The sequence below is a fragment of the Bactrocera neohumeralis genome, unplaced genomic scaffold (assembly GCF_024586455.1).
Source record: "Bactrocera neohumeralis isolate Rockhampton unplaced genomic scaffold, APGP_CSIRO_Bneo_wtdbg2-racon-allhic-juicebox.fasta_v2 ctg3966, whole genome shotgun sequence".
Taxonomy (NCBI): domain Eukaryota; kingdom Metazoa; phylum Arthropoda; class Insecta; order Diptera; family Tephritidae; genus Bactrocera; species Bactrocera neohumeralis.
In genome coordinates, this window is record NW_026091108.1 from 4,137 (window position 1) to 22,877 (window position 18,741).

Consider the following 18,741-nt stretch of genomic DNA (forward strand, 5'->3'; position numbering starts at 1 on the left):
CTTGTGCTTTCTTTTTTTTCTCCTTTTTTATGGTGTGTGTCTTCTTTTTAGCGGATAAGAAACACGCTCACTCCTCAGCGTCCAAAACAAGAAAGAATGGAAGAGGATCTGTTTGGTCCGTCCTTGTCTTTTTTTGTTTTGTTTTTTCACAGTGCCCACGGCTTCTCTTCTGCTTTTTTGTTTTGTTTATCTTAAACTCCGCATTTCCCCCTTTTTGTGTTTTTATTGCACTAACATCAACAACACCAACACCAACGAAGAAGTGCGATAGCCTTCTCCGTGCTCTTCAAAGAAGAGCAAGGAAGGAGAACGAGCTCTCCTCCTCATTCTCTTTGCGTTTTTTTTTGAATTCTTTTTGTGGTTGGCTAAGTCTTGACGCTGTCTTCTAACCTCTCCCGTGTTGCGTTCCACACTGTGAGAACGCGCAGCACAGCCACAGGATGCCGTCGAGCGCTACCCGCATCGTTCAAGAAAAATGCTAACCTCTCCCCCTTTTTTTGCCTCTCTCTCATTTGTTTTTTTTTTGAATTGGCATTTTTAGTCCCCAAAGGCGCACTCATTCTATCTTTCCTTTTTAGTATTTCTCATTCTTTTTCTTTTTTCACAATTGCAGATCACCTCTTTTTTTCCCCCATTCCGCAGCATGCGTGGGTAACGCAAAAAGCAACCAGTATTGACGAAGAAGAAAAAAAGAGAAGAAGGAAAGCAGTACATCTATTCTCTTCAAAAAAAAAAAACTAAAGAGAACAAAAGTAGTGAAGATCTCTCTCTCTTCTTTTCCTTCCCCTCTCCTTTCTCTTTTCCGCGATGGCTTCCAGCACGGAACACTTACCTCCTGCGGCTCCCCGCGCGTACAATTGGAGCCGTTGGCGGCTTCCGTCAAGAAAAGTACGCGAAAGCACTCGACGAGATTCGAAGCGTGCTCCCTGACCCCACGAGACAGCTCATCGCTGGAGAAGAAGCTGCGCTGTACAGCAGATCCAGTCACCACACAGACCCGCGCTGCCGGCGGCCGCGGTCCTGCCCGCCAGCTGCGAGGAAGTCGTCGCGATTGTGCGGATTTGTGCAAATTATAAGATTCCAATGACCCCGCGTGGCGCTGGCACAGGCGTGGAGGGCGCGGCCATTCCCTACGCGGGTGGTCTTGTCATTGACACATCGAACATTCGTGACACTGAAGTTCGACGAGGCGAATTCATGCGTGTGGGTCGGCGCGGGTGTGAAGAAGTTGACGCTGAACAAGGAGGCACAGAAGCGCGGGTTTCCTGTTCGGCCCTGATCCGGCGAGCAATCCCTCCGTGGGCGGCATGGTCGCCACCTCCGGCAGTGGGATGTCCACACTGCGCTACGGGACAACACGGGAAAATGTTATTGCGCTGCGTGTCGTGACACCAGAGGCACCTCTTTCAGACACGGCAGGTCGCGCAAGTCATCCGCGGGCCTTGAGCTCACCCAGCTGTTTATTGGCAGCGAGGGCACGCTGGGCATCGTGGTGGAGGTGTGCTTTAAGCTCTATCCCGCGACGAAGTACAGCGCCGGCGGCTACGTTACGTTCAAGACGACAGAGGATGCAGAAAGGCGGTTGTCTGCATGAAACAGCGTGGCGCCCCGCAGACGCTGCTGCGGTGCGAGCTGATGAATGGGTACAACATGGAGAGCACGAATGCCTATAGCAAGATGAAGCTGCCCACCACGGCCACCATCCTCCTCGAATTCACGGGCAACGATAAGTCATTGCGAGACATCAAGCGCGACTACAAGTTGGTGCAGAGCGCGTTCTATGACGCGGGGAAAGCCGACGACTATGCGTTACCTTGAAGCCTGGAAAGGAGATGGACGATTACTGGTCCGCCCGGCGCACCTGCTATCCTGCCGCGATGCGCTGTCGAGGGAAGCTCGACGTGTCTTTGGCACGGACGTCTGCGTGCCGCTGTCTCAACTCGCGAAAATCATCAAGTACACAGAGGACATCTTTGCGGAGGCCGGCCTCAAGTGCTACATCTGCGCGCACATTAGCTGCGGGAACTATCACATCAACAACCCCTTTACGACGGAGGAGGAGCGGAAGGTTCTCAAAGGTCTAGAGAAGCGCATGATCACAAAGGCGGTTGGAACTAGGCGGCACGGTGTCTGGCGAACACGGACTTGGCGTCTCGAAGGTGGAGTTTGTGGAGCAGGAGCACGGCAAGGTTCACATCAACGTCCAGGAGCGTATCAAAGCCGCGCTGGACAAGGACAACCTCATGAACCCTGGAGCCTTCTACCCCGCTCAGCAGATCCTCTACCCCACCTCTAACCTGTGAGCTCTTTCTTTTTTTTTTTTTTTTTTTCTTCCCGTCCCCCCTCTTTTTTTTTTGTTCTCTCTCACTCTTTTGCCAAGCCAAAAGAACGAGATGAAGAAAAACAAACAAAGAAACAAACATACATACATACATTAAGACTTGAGGTGACTTCATCGGGTCGCCAGTGATGGCTACAGAGAGGTCTCTTTACACGTGCGCCTAGAAAGGTGTGTGTGTGTTTCGTTCCTTTCCCGCTTCCCCCTTCTCTCCCCCTTCATAGCAAGGGGAGAAAAAAAAAAAAAGAAGAGAAAAGATGCAGTGAGCTCTTATCGTTATCTTTTTTTTTCTTTCCGTGTTTTTTTTGTTTTTGTTTTGTGTTTGTGTTTTTGAGCTGCCTCTGTCGTCTGTTTTTTCTTTTTTTTTTGCGAATCTTTCCTGCGATGCGAAAGAAACACTAAAAAAAAAAAAAATGGAGAGAGACAACAGCAGCAATAAGTTTGGAGAGTGTTTTAACCGCCGCACGTTTTACTGAGACCTCAGTGCCGTTGCTGCGACGCTTTTGACACCAGGAACTCCGTTTCCGCCTCCCCTTTTTTTTTAGTTTTTTTTTCTTATTTTTGTGGATGTTTGCGTCCTTTTCTGTCTTTCTCTCTCTCTGCCGTCAACTCTACCATTTTTTTTTTTTCTCTCCGCAGGACCTCTTGTCTTTTTCTCTCTTGCCTCTTTTTTTTTTTTCCCTTCCACACAGCATGTGCTTACAGCCGACAGCAGTACTACATGCATCTCTCCCCTTTTCTCGCCAACAATAACAATAAAATGCCCGCATCTAAACATCTTTGTTGTACCTGTTTTTTTTTGATTATCGCAACTCTTTTTTTTTTTTTTTTTCGGGGGATCGTTTCTTTTTTTGTTATTTTTTTTTTCCTTTTCCCCCCTTTTTTTTTTTTTGCTCTTTTGTGCCTTTCCTCGTCCCACGCTCTCAGTCCCTTTTCTCTCTTTCTCTTCCTCTCTGTCACGGTGAGAGACGGTCATTTGCAGCGGCCGCATCCCCCTTTCTCGACGCACACACACACACACACACAAACACACATGCATACAAAAAAAAACACATATACACACAAGCACACAGCCAAAGGCATTCCAGCAGGTCCGAGAGCGAAGAGACGCGTGGTAAGGCGGACTGCCTTTGTCTCGTAGACACATGAAGAAGGCCTGAAAGACGGTGGTCCGTCCGTGCTGGCGTTGCGTGCAGGGCGAGTACGGAGAGAGAAACAAGATGAATAAAACACCAGCGCAGCTAAATGAGCGTCACTGCACCGCGCGCGCTTGCAAGACATGTTCCCTTTTCGATTTTGTTCCATCTCTCTTTCTCTCCCCTCACTCACACGTGTTCTCTGCTCCCCCTATTTTTTCCTTTTTCGTTGCTTTCTCCTGCGTACTTACATATCAGTACCGCTCAATTAAAACAACAAAAGAACGACGAAGGCAACACACACACACACATTTCTCCCTCTTTTTTTTTTGTCACCCTGTACAGCTACTCTCGCTCTCCCACACTCTCCTTTTAAAAAAAAAAACTTCTCCTTCTCCTTCCTTTTTTTTATTTATACCATCCAAACATCCTTTCTTGGAAGAGGCGTTTCTATCTCTTATGTCTCTTTTCTTTTTTCTTTTTTTCTTACAACAAACGCATACCCACCTATTACACACACACACACACACATTGAATTGTGACCTTCTTTCTTCTTTTCCTTTTTTAGCGATGAGCAGCGCGCACAGAGGCACTCTTCGCGTTCCGTTCCCGCACCACGCACTCCAGCGGCCGCGTGTGACCATCGCTTCACGAAAGACGATCCGCGTGCGCGACCCCGGCGCGGCGGTGCCATCCCCTCGTCTTCGGGCAGCCTGCGCAAGCTCAGTGCCTCCGCCCTCCACCGGCACCTGGCGGCGGTGGGCGGATGTGCCCGTGGCATGGCAGACCCTCTTCACGAGAGGGACGTCAGGTTCTGCCACCGGACGATGGCAGGACGCTGGGCCTTGCAGACGGCACGACAGCCTGCATTGCAGCTGCCTGAAAAGACCGCGCCCGTGAATCGTTTTCCCATCGCCACGGACGATGACAGCGGCAACAACCACAGCAGTCACAACCCTCTCACCGATCGTCCCCCTGCGAGCTCCTTCCATATCGCCGCTCCAGCAGACAGCGAGGCGGCGGCGGCAATGGCAACGGCGTGGAGGCAGGCCGTGTTCATACGAACACGCCGAGGACAACGAAGAGACGCTGTTGCCGATGGAATGCACTACGGCGATGGGCGCGGATGGGCTGGCGCGATTCATCAAACAGACCCGCGCCGATGTCGCCGTGCAACGCGCCACCACCCACACCGCCGCGGCATCATCTGTCTTCGCCGCCTCTCCGCAGGCCCTCTCTGTGGAGTCATACATTGAGCAGAGGGGCGGTGGCGGCAACACGCAGTTGCCAGCGCCGGCACCATCGGCGGTGGCCGGCGACGGGACGACTCTTATGAGGAAGGACTCGACTGCTTCACGTCCCATCCCGCCGCCACGCCGATCGCTGCAACCGCAGAGCGCAGGAGCCTCCATCACGACCTCCCCGTGGACATCCGCGGCGGGTCGCGTTTGTTGCCGAGCCCTTCTGCACAACAGCCACCGCGGCCGCAGAGGCCAGCGCCGGCTGTACGCGGACGGGGCGGCGACCAGCAGTTCGAGATCCTCAACGGTGCCGTCGCCTGCGAACGAGCGGGACGTGCGGCCGACACCGCAACCCCTTGCCTTCTTCTCCACCCTCGTCGTCTGCGCTGAAGGCGAGGGGTCTGATGGGGCCAACAACGTCAACAACACCTCGTACAGCAGCGCCGGGGCTACGCTGGCTATGGGGAGAAGGCGGGGGCAGGAGGGCGAGAGGGCAGCGGTCAGAGCAGCCGACGCCACCGGCGGCGCAAAACCCTACGCTCGAGCCGGCGCAGCAGGAAGAAGGCGGAGGAAGACTCTCCGAGCGGCAACGCGACAGAAATGGCGAAGACCGATTAGTGGTCGCGCCCTCCTCTCTTCCTTTTTTACACCCCAGCGAGCAGAACTGGTAGCCCGGCGTTCACACGTGGATCCCAGCACCTCTGTTCTCCCCACCCGGTCTCCTCTGTGTTCGCTGGGGTAACCCCCAGGAGGAGGCGCATGACAACCGACGAGCTGGCCGAGCTCCTCGCCGAGCGGGAATACGTGTGGCAGATGGAGCAGCAGCGCACCACAGGAGACAGGCCGAGCACGCCCGGGAACTCCAGCGGCAGGGCAAGGGCTGCCGTTCGAGCGCAGGCCCTCGCTCGCCAGCAGGCGGTGTTGACGCAGGAGGCCGGGAGAGAGCGGCGGCTGGTGAGCCTCCAGGCCGCAAGGCGAGTCTCGCTGACCGCGAGCGACGAGGCCGACCTTTGCTTGAACCGTGGCAGCACCGCGAGAGCGGCGGCCTCCCGGACCCCAGCCTCAGGGCAGCAGCCGCGAGAAGTCTCGATGCGCAAGAGCTTAGAGATGGAGGAAGAGGAGGAAGAGGGATCGGCGGCAATTACAACGATGACGTTGTGGAAGACGTTAGCCAGAGAGCCTTTCCGCGGACCACCGCCTCCATCCTTGCGTGGCAGCCAGCGCGGCGTGCACGCCGGTGTCTTTGCCGGGCTCCCAGCCTCGCATCCGCGCAGCGGGCTCGTCCACCGCCACTCGCACCTTGCGGCGAGTTCGCCGCCAGTCCCAGCCAGTGAATTCGATCGACGCGGCGAGCCGCTCCTGATCGCCGCCGCCGCAGCAGCAGCAACAGCAACATCAACATCAACAACAGGGCCCGCCGCATCCACTTCCGATGACAGATCGCGGCCGCCGCGGGATCCAGGTGCTTGGCACTGCCTACCGCGCCAGGCAGCGCTGCAGAGCCGTCCGCTTATCCCCACACAGACCCGCCCTTCTTCTTTATCTGTCGTCCTCTGCCAAGGCGAAATGCATACTCCCCTACCAGCCTTTGTCGCCTCCCCTTATCCGTCTACGGGTCAGCCGATGTCGTTGCTGTACTCAAACGCAGGGGAGCAGACGCGCTACCAGTGGGGCTCCCCATGCCGTGGTAGACAGCATTGTTCTTGAACCCACCCCAAAACAACAAGCAGGCAGACGGAGAGAGAAGACGGACAGACAACGACCTCTTTTTTGCACACTGTGTGTTTTTTTTTTGTGCGTAACGTAAGTGAAAGAGAGTTTCTTCGTGTTCTTCTGACTGGCGAAACGCCCTGCATACACGCATCTTATTGTACACCCCAACATCTCTTTTTTCTTTTTTGTTGTTCTGTTTGCTAGGCTCTTCCTCCCTTCTCTTTCTCTATCTCATACCGCCTAAACTGAATCACTATGTCTCTTCCATTTCACGTTCTCTCTCGTCTCTCCTTTTTTTCTTTTTTTCTTCCCTCACAGTCATACTTCCGTCGTTTCATATTCTACAAACGGCGCTCTTTCTCTTTTTCTTTCTTTTCTCCGTATTTCTCCTTTCCCTTTCTTTTCCTTTCTCCATTTCTTTTTCGCTATTCTCTTTTGTTTTTCCTTTTCTCTGCGCTGCGAGAGAGTTCAGCGTTGCACGAGAACAACGGCAGCGGGAAGAACTTTGCTCCACAGAAGGTTCAGCACCATTCAAGGAGTGCTTTTATTAGACGCGTGAACGGTCAACAAAACGATGAAAAAAGACAGAAGAGAAAGAAAAAAAAATGAATCGCCGGAGCGTGCGTGTGGTACCAACAACAAAGAGGAAATAGACGAATTAGTTGAAGAGATGGAAGAGGACAGAAAAAACAAGTTTTTTTTTTGCAGCGATGTGCAGGCAACTGCTCACACGCAAACACCGGTGTTCGGAAGAAAGAAAAAAAAGGAGGCAAAGAAAGAACGGGGAAAAAACGAAGGAGATTGAAAGAGGATTCACAGCAAGGACACTCGTAGCGTGAAAAACACACCGGTGAGACCAGACTGAAAAAGAAAAAAAGAAGGAAGACAAAACGATGTTCATGTCAAGGAGGAAACAGAGTTTTCTCCATCCCGGTGCCTACCCCTATCGCTCGTGCTCTGTGGGACTCCACCACGTCTTCTCTTTCTCGTTCTCTGTTGGCCCTTTTTTTCTTTTTTCCGCAGGCCTTTTACCTCTCTTTTTCCTTTATTATTTTTTTATTCTTATTTCGTTTGATTAAATACCCGCCATCCGGACATCGTTGTCTCTGCACACAATACACACACACACACACATACAAAAAAGGGGCGAATCCAAACAAACAAACAAGCAAAAAGTTTTAGCAAATAAACAACAACAAAAAAAAAACAAAGAAAGAAAAAAAAAGGAAAATGCCAGGCGCAAGTGCGACTCCTGCTGAGGTGTTGTCTTACACCAGCCCCGCAGCAGCTTCCTCTGCCCCCTTCTTGCCAACACCTATAATATCGAGTTCTACCGCTTCACGATCCGCGACATGGCGACGAATCAAATTATCTTCGACGCAGGCCGCCCGGAGTCTGAGTACCATCAGGACCCAGCGATCCTGCAGCGACAGCTGGCGGGCCTTACCACTGAGCAGGAACGTGCCGCCCGCTCCATCCACTACCGCTTCCCCCTTCCTTCCTGCGCACTGACGATAAGGGCGAAGGTGGTCTTTGGTGTGAATGGTGACAACCTGTCCCGTCCTTTCGCATGATTGAGCGCCACTACTTCCGCAATCAGCTCATCAAGAGCTTCGACTTCGCCTTTGGCTTTTGCATTCCGCACTCGACGAACACCTGGGAGTCGATCTATGACGTGCCGAGGCTGTCACCGAATTGGGAGACGGCGATTATCGAGAACCCCTTCAGGGCGAGCCAGTGAGCAACTATTTTGTTGTTAGAGCTTGTGATGCATAACAAGGCTTACTACGCGTATAATGGTGAGGAAGGAGACGACGAGATGAGGGAGCCGCGAACGGTGAAGATGTTTAAAGTGTCTATCCATCTGTCTGTCTCTCCGTCTGTCTGTCCGTTTCTCTCTCTTTGTGCGTGTGTGTGCATGCATACATGTATGTGGTTGCGTTTTTTGTATTTTTGTAGCGTGTTTTGTTTTGTTTTTACTTTAAGTCTATTCCGTTTTATGACCGCTACAAAAAAAACCAAAAGCAGGAAAAAAAGAAGAACAACGACAGCATCTAGCGCGTTGTGATTTTCCTCTTTTGCTTTTTTTTTTTGTCCTCTCTCCCTCTCTGATTTGTGTGTCTCATTGTGCGTTCTTTTTTTTCTTTTTTTTTTTTAGTTGACAGAAGATTCTGATCTTTATATTTTTTAAAGAACAACAAAAAGAGAGTTTTCTTTCCCCTCTCCTTCTCTCTCTCGCTCCTTCCTCTACACACACACACACGCACACATTCTCTCTCTTTTTTTTTTTGGTGGTGGTGTGTCTGTTCCCCGTTTGCTTTTGTTTTGTGCGTGTGTGTGCACTCGCGTTTTGATTCGGATCGTTGCTTTGGGCTGGCCTCTCTTTCTTTCTCTTATTTATTTATTTATTATGTTCTTTTTCTTCTTCCTTCTACTCCTCCTCCTCCTTCTACTACTGCTCTTTTGTTTTTTTCTTCTTTCCGTTTGTTTGTCCTTTTTTCTTCTGTTCGCTCTCTCTGTTCCATCTCCTTTCGACGGAACGGCAACCGTCCTGTTCCTCCGTCTTCTCTCCTTCGCGCCTTCTTCATTGTCCTTCAAAGGAAAAAAAAAGAGAAGACATATTTTTATTTTATTTGTCTCTCTTACTCCCGCGCGAGCTTTTGCTGCTGTTGCGTGTAGTGTGAGTGTGTTTGTGTATGTCGAGAATGGAGAGCAGGTGGAGACGAAGGGAAAGGGAAGAATAAAGGAGAGGAAGGAGCTTCAGTGGCCGTAACGGCAAACGAAGAGAAGGCTGCAGCAAAAAGGCTACGCTAAAAAAAAAAAACGCAAACAAGAGAGAACTACTGTGGTGTCATTAGCCTTTTGAATCGTGAAAGGAAAAACGGGAGGAGGAGGAGGAGGAGGAAACGAATGGAAGCAAGGGCCCAACAAAGATTGACAAGGGGAACGAGCCTTGCATGACGAGTACGCGATGAAATAGACTCCCTCTCTGCCTAAAATAATAAAAAAGAAGGCACCAACCACGAAAAGACATCCACCGTCATTTCTGCTTCTCTCTTTCTTTTTAAAAATAGTAGCTGCTCCCCCTCCCCCCTCTCCCACACCACGGGGAAAAGAAGACATCTTTTTTTTTCCCTTCTACCGCAAGAAGAAAGAAGAAGAAGAAAAAAGTATTCCAGAAAAAAAAAAAGGAGTGATTGACGTGTGTGTCGTGTCGATGTTGAAGAGCAGCACACAGTTTGGCGGCGGCCCTTCTGGCCTCTTAATTGTTCTTGCCGTGAACGGAGAAGAACGAAAGGGGAGGCAGTGGGGGTGGGGGGGGGGGGGGTGCATGCGCAGAGGATGAAAAAGCCTCGGCGCGTGGTCCCCCCTCTCTTCTTTCATGCACCAGCTCATGATCGTCAAAGGCGTCCGTCGACTCCTGCGATCTTTTTGCACTTCCATTCATCCCGTCTTTCCTTCTTCTCTTGTCTTCTCATCTTCTTTCTCTCTTTTTTTCCTTAATAATCTACACAAGGTCAAATAATCGAACGAGCCCCGGGCGGCATACGCCTTCATTGTTTGGTTGACCTTTTTTTTTCCCCTTTTTCTCTTTTAGCTCTGCCACGCATTCGCTAGCGAAAGAAACAGGGCAGAAACAGGAGAAGTTGCGTTCTTGCTCCTTAGTGCATCAAGAAGGAGAAATATAAACAAACAGGAAGTGAAAGACAGAGGAAACACACACACACACGCACACACACACCATTAGCCGTCAATAAAAAAAAAAAAAAACATAGCCTCTGTGTGGCGTTCGCCCTCTTTTCCACTCTTTTTTTCTTTTCTACTCCCTATCCTCCCCTATGCAGATAACATGACAGCACCACTGGGGCATCTCCACCGCACGGCCGCCGTGTGCCTGCGGCTCCTCAACTATCGGATCGACGTTTAGCGGCTCCCATGGCGTCTGGCGCACCTGCCGTCTCCTCGAGTGGTGGTGGCCGAGCAGCCCTTCTCCCCTTCGCAGTCCCTCTCTTGGTCCTCCACTTCTTCGTTTTCTCCACACCTTTGCACCTCGACCTCGACAAAGTGCGTTGCATCCGTCACTGACGTCTACTACACGCGCAACAAAGGCGAGCCCAAGGTTGGACGGTCGACGAGCAATCCGCAACCCGCCAGGCGTTCCTTATCGCGTGGGCGGCGCAGTGCTGCGACGAGTCATCCAGTACGATGCAGGAGGCAATGCGGTGCTGCACGTTACGTCCGAGCCCGTCCAGCGTGAACCGGCACTTGCTCAACCAGCGCAGGGGGAGCTGTTGGAGCTGCCGCCTGCTCGTTGGCGCGCAGACGCGGCTGAGGATGGCCAAGTCGTCTTTTTGGACAGTGACCGCGCGGCCATTGAAGCGGGCAAACAACAGGAAAGGGCGCGCTTGCTCTCCTTCTCCGCTGCGCAGCGAGACAACCAGCGAGAGAACACACCAACTTCACCCTCTGCTGCATGGCCTGTTGCTCGATCGATCCTGGGCAAGGTGGGAGACGAGTGCGGCGGAGCGCGCCTACACGAGGGAGCAGGACGACTTCTCCGCCTACGTCACGGAGGCCTATCCGCTCCTTAAGGTCCTGCCGCCGGCGGCGGTGCTGCAGGGCCAGGCGTTCACGCGGGAACCGACGTCACCCGTATCGTTGACTTGCGCAGCTTCATCATTCACGTGACGCCGCCGCGCTGAGGGCGAGGGCTGGAGCGGCTCCACGCGGGCCCCCGCTGTCACTTCGTCGAGCGCTGACCCCTTAGCGTCTTTTACCGTCCGCATGGGCAGCTCCGTGGACAGCACGACGCTGCGCGCGTTGGCGTGGGGTGGCTTTCGCCGACCCGCAGTGCTGCGGCCAGCCCGTGTGGCGGCTGCTCTTTGATTATGCCCCGCCATCACTGGCCCGACAGAGGGCGGAGCTGTCCCGTAAGCGGCAGCAGTACGCCGGCTACACAAAGCGCTACGTTGACCTCGCCGCCATGGAGGGGTACATCCTCCAAGGGAGAAAGGGCGAAGCGGGAGGTGTCTTCGTCGCGCGTGGGTGGTCGTCTTGCGGCGTACCGCGCCATTACTCCTTGGCAGCGGAGGGGCGGGGGGAGGCGGAGGACACCTTCGAGGAGGCGGCCACGTCCCTCTTCTGAACGCCGCCAGCGTCGCCGCTGAGTACCACCGAGGGAGGAGATAGCCTTTTTGCTGCCCACGAGCTTTGGCTGGAGCCAGTTGGCGCTCGACCTGCCGCGACTCGCGCAGCGCCTCGCACGGCTCTGTCGCCTCCATGGCGCAGTCTTTTCCTGTGGGCGCAGCACCCTTCTCCCCGGTGAGAACGCGTGCAGGGGCATGGACGACCTTATATCGCCGTTTTAACAAGTATTCCTGACCGACGCACTCCTGGCTGTCGCGAACAGAAGGAGGAGGAGGAGGGGCATGTAGCTCGGCCTGACATCGAAGGACGACGCACAGCTGCACCGCACCGGAGAGCAGCTCCGTGCAACATGGAAAGAGCACACTGGTGGGTCTCTCTCAACTGGCGGTCGCCAGTGCGGGCGCGCGGGGGCGAAGGTCGCAGCACCTCCCCTCCGGTGCTTTTCGCGTTTCCCCTCCTCGGCAGCGGACTGGGCTTTATCGAGCACCAGCTCAACCTCTTCACCCCGCAGCGCTCGACGCGTACTGACAGCCATGCCTGCATCGACGCCTTTACAGGTGTGGAAGCGGATTTGTATTGGTGCGGCGACGCTTACTCGGTCTCCTCTGAACAGCTTCGCACTGACAGCCCGGCATTGCGCGCGCAGGCATCCGGCTGGATACCGTATTGATATCGCCGGATACCTTCTCCAGCCTACTTTTGCCGTTATCGGTGTCGGCGTGAAGGTTTGCGCTCGTGGCTGCACTGCATGCTGGTGCTGAGCTGCCGCTACTGCTGCCTTATCTTGTGGGACACCTACTTTTGTCTCAGCGACGAAGAGTTTGTATGTTTACGTTTAAACGCATTGCCGCGTTGGTTCTGCTGGTACGCTCTCTGCTCTGACGAAACGATGAATCCGCCTTGACCGCCAGAAACCGTTCAGGAATATCTGTTTCCCTCGAAGTAACAGCCGTCTGCTAGCGGCGGTGGCGACGAGGACTCGCAACGGCGTGTTAAGTCAGAAAGGGAATGGATGTCGATGCTCATTGCGTGCGTATCGGCTGTGAGCTGTACCCGGTATGACTCTCGCCTCTCTCCCGTTCTCTCTGTCTCTCCCTTTACTCCATCGTCAGCAGTTTGTCCTCTTGACTACTCTCTCTTTCTGCGCGAAGGCGAAGCAAGCGAACGCCCTTTTTTTTTTTAATTTATTATGGTTTTGTTGTTGTTGCCCCTCTTCTGCCTGGTCTTTCAATTTTTGCTTTTGCTGTACATTAAACGCCATTGGGCACATCACGGAACAAATCCCCTTTTCAAAAGAGAAAAAGGGAAAAAGAAGAAGCGGGGGGAAAAAAAGGATCACCGGGGGTGCTGAAGCGATTTCTTTTTTTTTTTATTCTCTCTCTCCCTCGCTATTCTTTTTCTCTCGCTTTCTCTCTCTGCGACTATTTTGTTTTTCTGAGCGTGACTGTCATTTGCGTTATGGTTCTTTTTTCTTCCCTCCCTCTTCTCGTTGAATCTTCATTCTGGCTCCATTTCTTCCCTCTCTCTTCTCCGCAATTAAAGAAACGATTACTTCTTTTTCTGTTTCTTTTCTTTTGGTCAATTAGTATGAAGGAACTGATTTCTCTCTTTGTTCTTTTTTAAAATATACTTTCGCTGTGAGTTTGCGCGACGCACTCTTTTTTTTTTTTTTGTTTCTCTTGCAGTTTGTAGGCAACGCCAAATAAAACCCACAACACACACACACTCTCTCTATATATCTTTTTTTTTTAAAGTGGTGCGATATGATCCGAAAAAGGCCAAGACGCGTTCCGGACGCGTCTTTACGGCGGCCAGGACCAAGGGCTACGCGCGTTCTGCCTTCAGCTTATTCAGCTCAACCGAAAATATGGCTTCCTCGCTGAAGTCAGGTGCTGGTTGGTTGCCGCAACACCGGTGGCTGGTGCCAGGTCGCTGCCAGTACATGCCGATGCAAGGGCAAATTGTCGGCGTGGATCCTTGTACATCCCGCTTATCCGCGGCTGCAAGGGGCTTGGTTTGTGGGCGACGCCGCCGATGACAAAACCCGTAAGATGATTGTCCCGCGACGGCTGAAGAAGGAGCCGGTGGACTGCGTCATTCACGACGGTGCGGGCAGTTGGTGGTGTGTGGGCGCGGGATCCTGATGCCGACCAGAACTCGCTGTTGCTTTAGCCGCGTGCCGTGGCCTGCTCGATGCTTCACGGCGGTAACGGTTGTCACCGAATATTCCGGTCGCGGACTTTCTGGCTTCGCTCTGGGTGATGAGGAGCTGTTCGAAGAAAAATTGGGAAGGCGACGAAGGCAACTGCTCGCGTATGGAGTCCGCCGAAATCACCGTCGTTTGCGCGGGCTACAAAGCCCCAAGAATGTCGACCGCCATGTTCAACGCCCAAAAGTCTTCGCGGAGGTTGTGAAGTCACTGACCCCTCGGGCTGCCGTACAGTCCAACGTGCCAGTGGGGTACGGCAAAGTTCTCCCCATCTCTCTGCCGCCGTTGCGAACTTCTCCAAGTTCTGTACGCGCGGGCCGAAGGCTTCCTCAAGACGTACCCGTGAACTGCGCTTTGTCACGGACGACCGAAAAAGGCCTCTGCGCCAAAGGCACCAAAGAACTGGTCTACCTGTGCATGACCTCAACAGGTGGGCGTCGGCGATCTGCGCCGCCTTCTGCGCTGTACGAAAACATCCTGAAGGTACCGCTCGCACCGCCAGCGACGACGCGGCGGACGGCATGGGGCACGCCGATGACGAAGACGCCGATACTTCAACAGCTGTCGCCTGCGCGACACCACCGATAACGATGAAGAAGAAGAAGACGGCGAGGCTCCACGACTTCGTGGCAAGTTCCGGCTGACGGTCCAGGGCGCGACCAAGATTTGCCGCCGAGGTCCGGCGGAAGCACCGAAGGAGCTGAAGAAAAAGCAGAAGAAGCTCGTGGACCGGAAACTTCGCCGGTGGGTCTGCTCGGCTACTGGCCGAACGCTGGCACGAACGCCGAAGCCGAGCGAGCGGCTTCGGCACGTCGCCAACGGCCCAGATGCCTTCGTCACCAGGAACTGGCGAACTTCCCGGAAGAACAAGGCGATGAGCAAGAAGCCGAGCACACCGTTGAAATGCGCTGATCGACGAGTATTCAGCCAACTGCCGGACAAGGGCTACGGCGACGGCGAGGACAAGGCCGGCGATCGCTCAGCGTCATGAACGTCAATCTCTGCGCCAGGACAAGCTGGAACCCTCGGCGACGACCTTCGGCCTTTGAAGTCGACCCCCACCGAGGCGGAAAAGGCCGGCGTCATCTCCATCGAGGGCGGCGGCGAAGTCACCCGGCGACCGAGGGCGAAGAGCATCTGATGGACGTGGACAACTACAGCGTAACTACGTCCCTGCGCAGCGCTCCGCCCGCGGTGCTGGAGGCTTCGGCAACGAGGAAGAGGAAGAGGAGGCTGCTGAGCAGACACCTTGCCAGGCAGGAAGGCCGCCGAAGCAGAAGGACGAGGACGACCTCGCGGCAACGAATAAAACAGAGCAAGTGGCAGCGGCGCAAGCTCAACGTTGACAAGGTGCTCAACGGCACTTTCCCAAAGGAGTACGAGAGAGCACGAAAGACCAAGCGCAGCAAGCCGACGCCAGCGCGCGCGCTCGAGGAGGAACGCATCGTCATGAACGCGGACACAGGCTCAGCGCAGAGGCCGCCGGCGCAGCGAAGAAGAAAATACCAGCGGACGCGCTTTCGACCTCAGCTCTGACGACGACGACGACGGCAGCGGCTCGGATAGCATTCCTGAAGGTTCTCTGACGCCGACCTGGACCGTCCGGATCTCGACATCCACGAGTCGCGTCGACAGCCGCCGCAAGCACCAGCTGGTGCCCGATATGGCGAAGCTCACCACGCAGGAGCTGGTCCAGGCGTCAGCAGCGAAGGCCGACACAAGGACAATGTGGACAAGAAAGCAGAACAAGCGCAACAAAGCAAACAGCAACAGCAGAACAAGAAGGAGGACACCGAGTTTGAGGAGATCGAGTACGCGCTCACGGACCCCGCCATCCGCGCGCGTACATTGGCGATTGCGCAGAAGTGCTGGACCCCAAGTCTCGCCGCGAGATCCTCGACGCCTCGGTGAACCAGTACACCTTCAACGACGACGAGGACCTACCCGTTCGGTTTATCAAGGATGAGCAGCGCAGCTTCTTTGGTCACGCTGCCGGTGACGGCTGAGAGGTGGAGAACAGCGCCGCGTTTCCAGGGCTCAACGCGCGCCAACAAGGTGATGGAGGCCGTCGGACGTAAGCGCCGCCGTGCCCAGCAGGTGCTGCGGGGACTCGTCGAGAAGGGCAAGGCCGATCCTCGCGCGCCAGGGAGAAGGCCAGCGGCCTGAGCCTGCGCAAGCTGATGCGCTCGCAGGCCGTGAAGGGCAGCCCAAGAAGAAGAGCAAGTACATGGATGCGATGAGCTTTAGCGTTCGTCGCGGAAGCAAGCAACTGGAGAAACGCAACAAGATAAAGAGCAGGGACGGCGGTAAGAAATGAGAAGAGGAGGGAGAAAAGAGGAAAAGAAGAAAGAGAGGTACGTCGTGGACAACACACACACATGGAGAGAGAGACAAACGTGCTCTTTTGCTGTTCACTTTCGTTCTTTCGTTTTATCCCCTTTTCTCTTTCTTCTTCCCTTCTGTCTTTCGATTGGTTACACCAATAAAACAAACTTCGTTTAAGGATGCTATCTTTTTTTTTTTTTTGAGGCATAATACGTTCTTGATGCAAAATCACTCTTGTGTTGACGACTTAAACACACACACACACACACACACACACACACACACAACAAGAAAACAACAACTCAACCGAGAAAAAAGAAAAGAACAGGTCCAGCGAAAAAGGAGCGAAAAAGGAGCGTTTTGAACGTACGCTGGTGTCACTACTGTCTTTCCATGGAGAAATGTGGTTTCCCTCCTTGCTTTTTTTCTTTTTGGCACCTCTTCCAGAGTGTCTATGTGCTAGAGACGAGGGGCATTGCCCAATGGTTTATACCTTCTCTCAACCTTCTCCTCCGGAAGCAGGAAAAAGAAAAGCACTATTCTATCACTCAACGCACAGATACTTCTCTCTCTTTTTTTTTTCATTTTTTTTCAATAAAATAACAAACTAGAACCTTCGGGGTGCGCTTCACTTGTAGCACGGTTCACATACACAGCGTAGAGAGAAAAAACGGAAACAAGGCAGAGAAAGAGAAGGCGAAGAGCAGATGAGTGTTGAAGACAAACATGCTGAGCAACATCAACCGCGATGAGAGTTGTGATGGACGACGGCGGGGAGCTCACCGGCCGCCTGCTCGTTTTTGACCAGCACATGAACATCGTCTATGAGTACCTCTGGAGTCTCAAACCAGTCACCCAGAAAATGAAGGAGGAGAACCTCTCCCGGTACGCACACTCGGCTTGATTCTTCTTCGCGGCGAGCACGTTGTGCTGATGACGGTGCTAAAGGATGAGGAGAAGGAAGGCGGCGCGAAGAAGAAGGAGGCGGAGGCTGCTTTGACAAGGCGACCAGGGGGAAGGGGGCGAGTGCCAAGCGAGCCCGTGAGGGCAGCGTGGGAACTGATGGAAGCGGAACAAGAAACGGAGGAGTGAAGGAGGAGAAGTGATGAGAGAAGGGGAAAAAAAAAAACAACAAAAAAAGTGGTATTTCTCAAAAGGGAAAGAAATGAGCGACAACAAGACGATGCATTTAAACGTTGCAGTAAAAAAAAAAAAGAGAGAAAGAGAGAGAGCGCCAGTTTTTTTCTTTTTTTCTTTCTTTCTCGTTCTTTTCTTTTCCTTCTCTCTGTGCTTCTTTCTTCTTTCTTTTTTTCTTGTTTGCTGTTTTCTCTTCCTCCCTCTCTGTTACCTTTTTTTCTTTTTTTTTCTTCTATTGTTGTGGTCGTCGAGCATTTTTTTTTTGTGTGGCGTTGGTCGCTCGCACGAGAGCGCCAAGAGCACAACACCAACAGCAGCACACACACAAAAATAGCTTGAGTAAAAAAAGACCAACTGCTTTTTTTTTCTTTTCTTTCACGGCGAAAGATTGGGATGGTAAGAGAAGGGAAGTGTAGAGTGCTGTCAATCAGGAAGCATGTGCCTTCCCCCCCGCCTTCCATCGGCACATCCTCTGCAGCAACATGACATACCGGATGAGCCTGTTCGCCGTTCTCTTTAGTCCTTTTGTTCGTTCTTCTATTACGAAGAGAGAAGAAGTGTATCCGTTTCTTACCTCACCCTTTCTTCTCTCACGTTTTTTCTTTTTTTTCTTTTTTTCTATTGTACAGCCTATTTTTAGATAGCAAATCTTTTTGTTTCTTTAAAAAAGGAAAACAAAACGAACGAGAGGAAGTGACGCGCGCGATATCCGTGTTCTCCTCAACCTTTGCAGGCGCAGACGTTGGAGGGCAGAAGCCGCCGCCTCGCCGCGGAAGTTAAACGATGCGGTGCCATGCAATGACCACCATTGTTTGGTGAGCGGGAAGTCCGCGACGAGCCGCCCTCTTTCATCACGACCACAGTACGGCCGCCGCTCCAACCGGAAGCACCTCAAGGCGGACGAGGAGACCACAAAGGGGGCTGGCTCAACGGAAACGCAGCACCGCTGACGCTTTCGGCTTGATGAGGCAGGTGAAGGATGCAGTGCCGAAGAACCTGAAGGCGGTGGGGGACGAAGACCTCCAACGGCGCCGAGTCCGCCGCTCTGCTGGCAGGCAACGGGAGAAGCGGCTGCCCGGAAGCGGACTACCGAGGCACCGACGGGCTATCAGGCGCCGATGCCTCGGCTCACTGACCTCGACATCAAGAACAACTGGGACTCCAGCTTCTGCAGTCGATCCATGGCGAGTTCGGCATGTCTTGCTTGACTGCCTGTCGCGCGGAGCTCGGCGAGGACGCCGCGTGGAACCCAGAAGATCTGCTGGTGCAGCTCACGCCGACATGCACGACGCAGCGGAGTTGAGAAAGGCGACGAGAGGCACTGCTGGAGGATGGCGAGAATTGCGGCCTCATGAAGGGCGGTGAGGTGACGCGGAGGAAGCGGAGAGAGAAGGGCGCGGCCTCTGAGAGGCCCACTGGCCCCCACCAAGGCCGCATCCCCGGCAAGACGCCCAAAGCCGGCAACGCCGAGGCACCCAAGTCTGCGCGGAAGAA

General features: G+C 53.5%; 1 pseudogene; it reads left to right on the top strand.

Moving 5' to 3' along the window:
• The first annotated feature begins 12,584 nt into the window (after positions 1-12,584).
• LOC126767079 (uncharacterized) lies at positions 12,585-16,025 on the top strand (annotated as a pseudogene).
• The last annotated feature ends 2,716 nt before the right edge of the window (positions 16,026-18,741 follow it).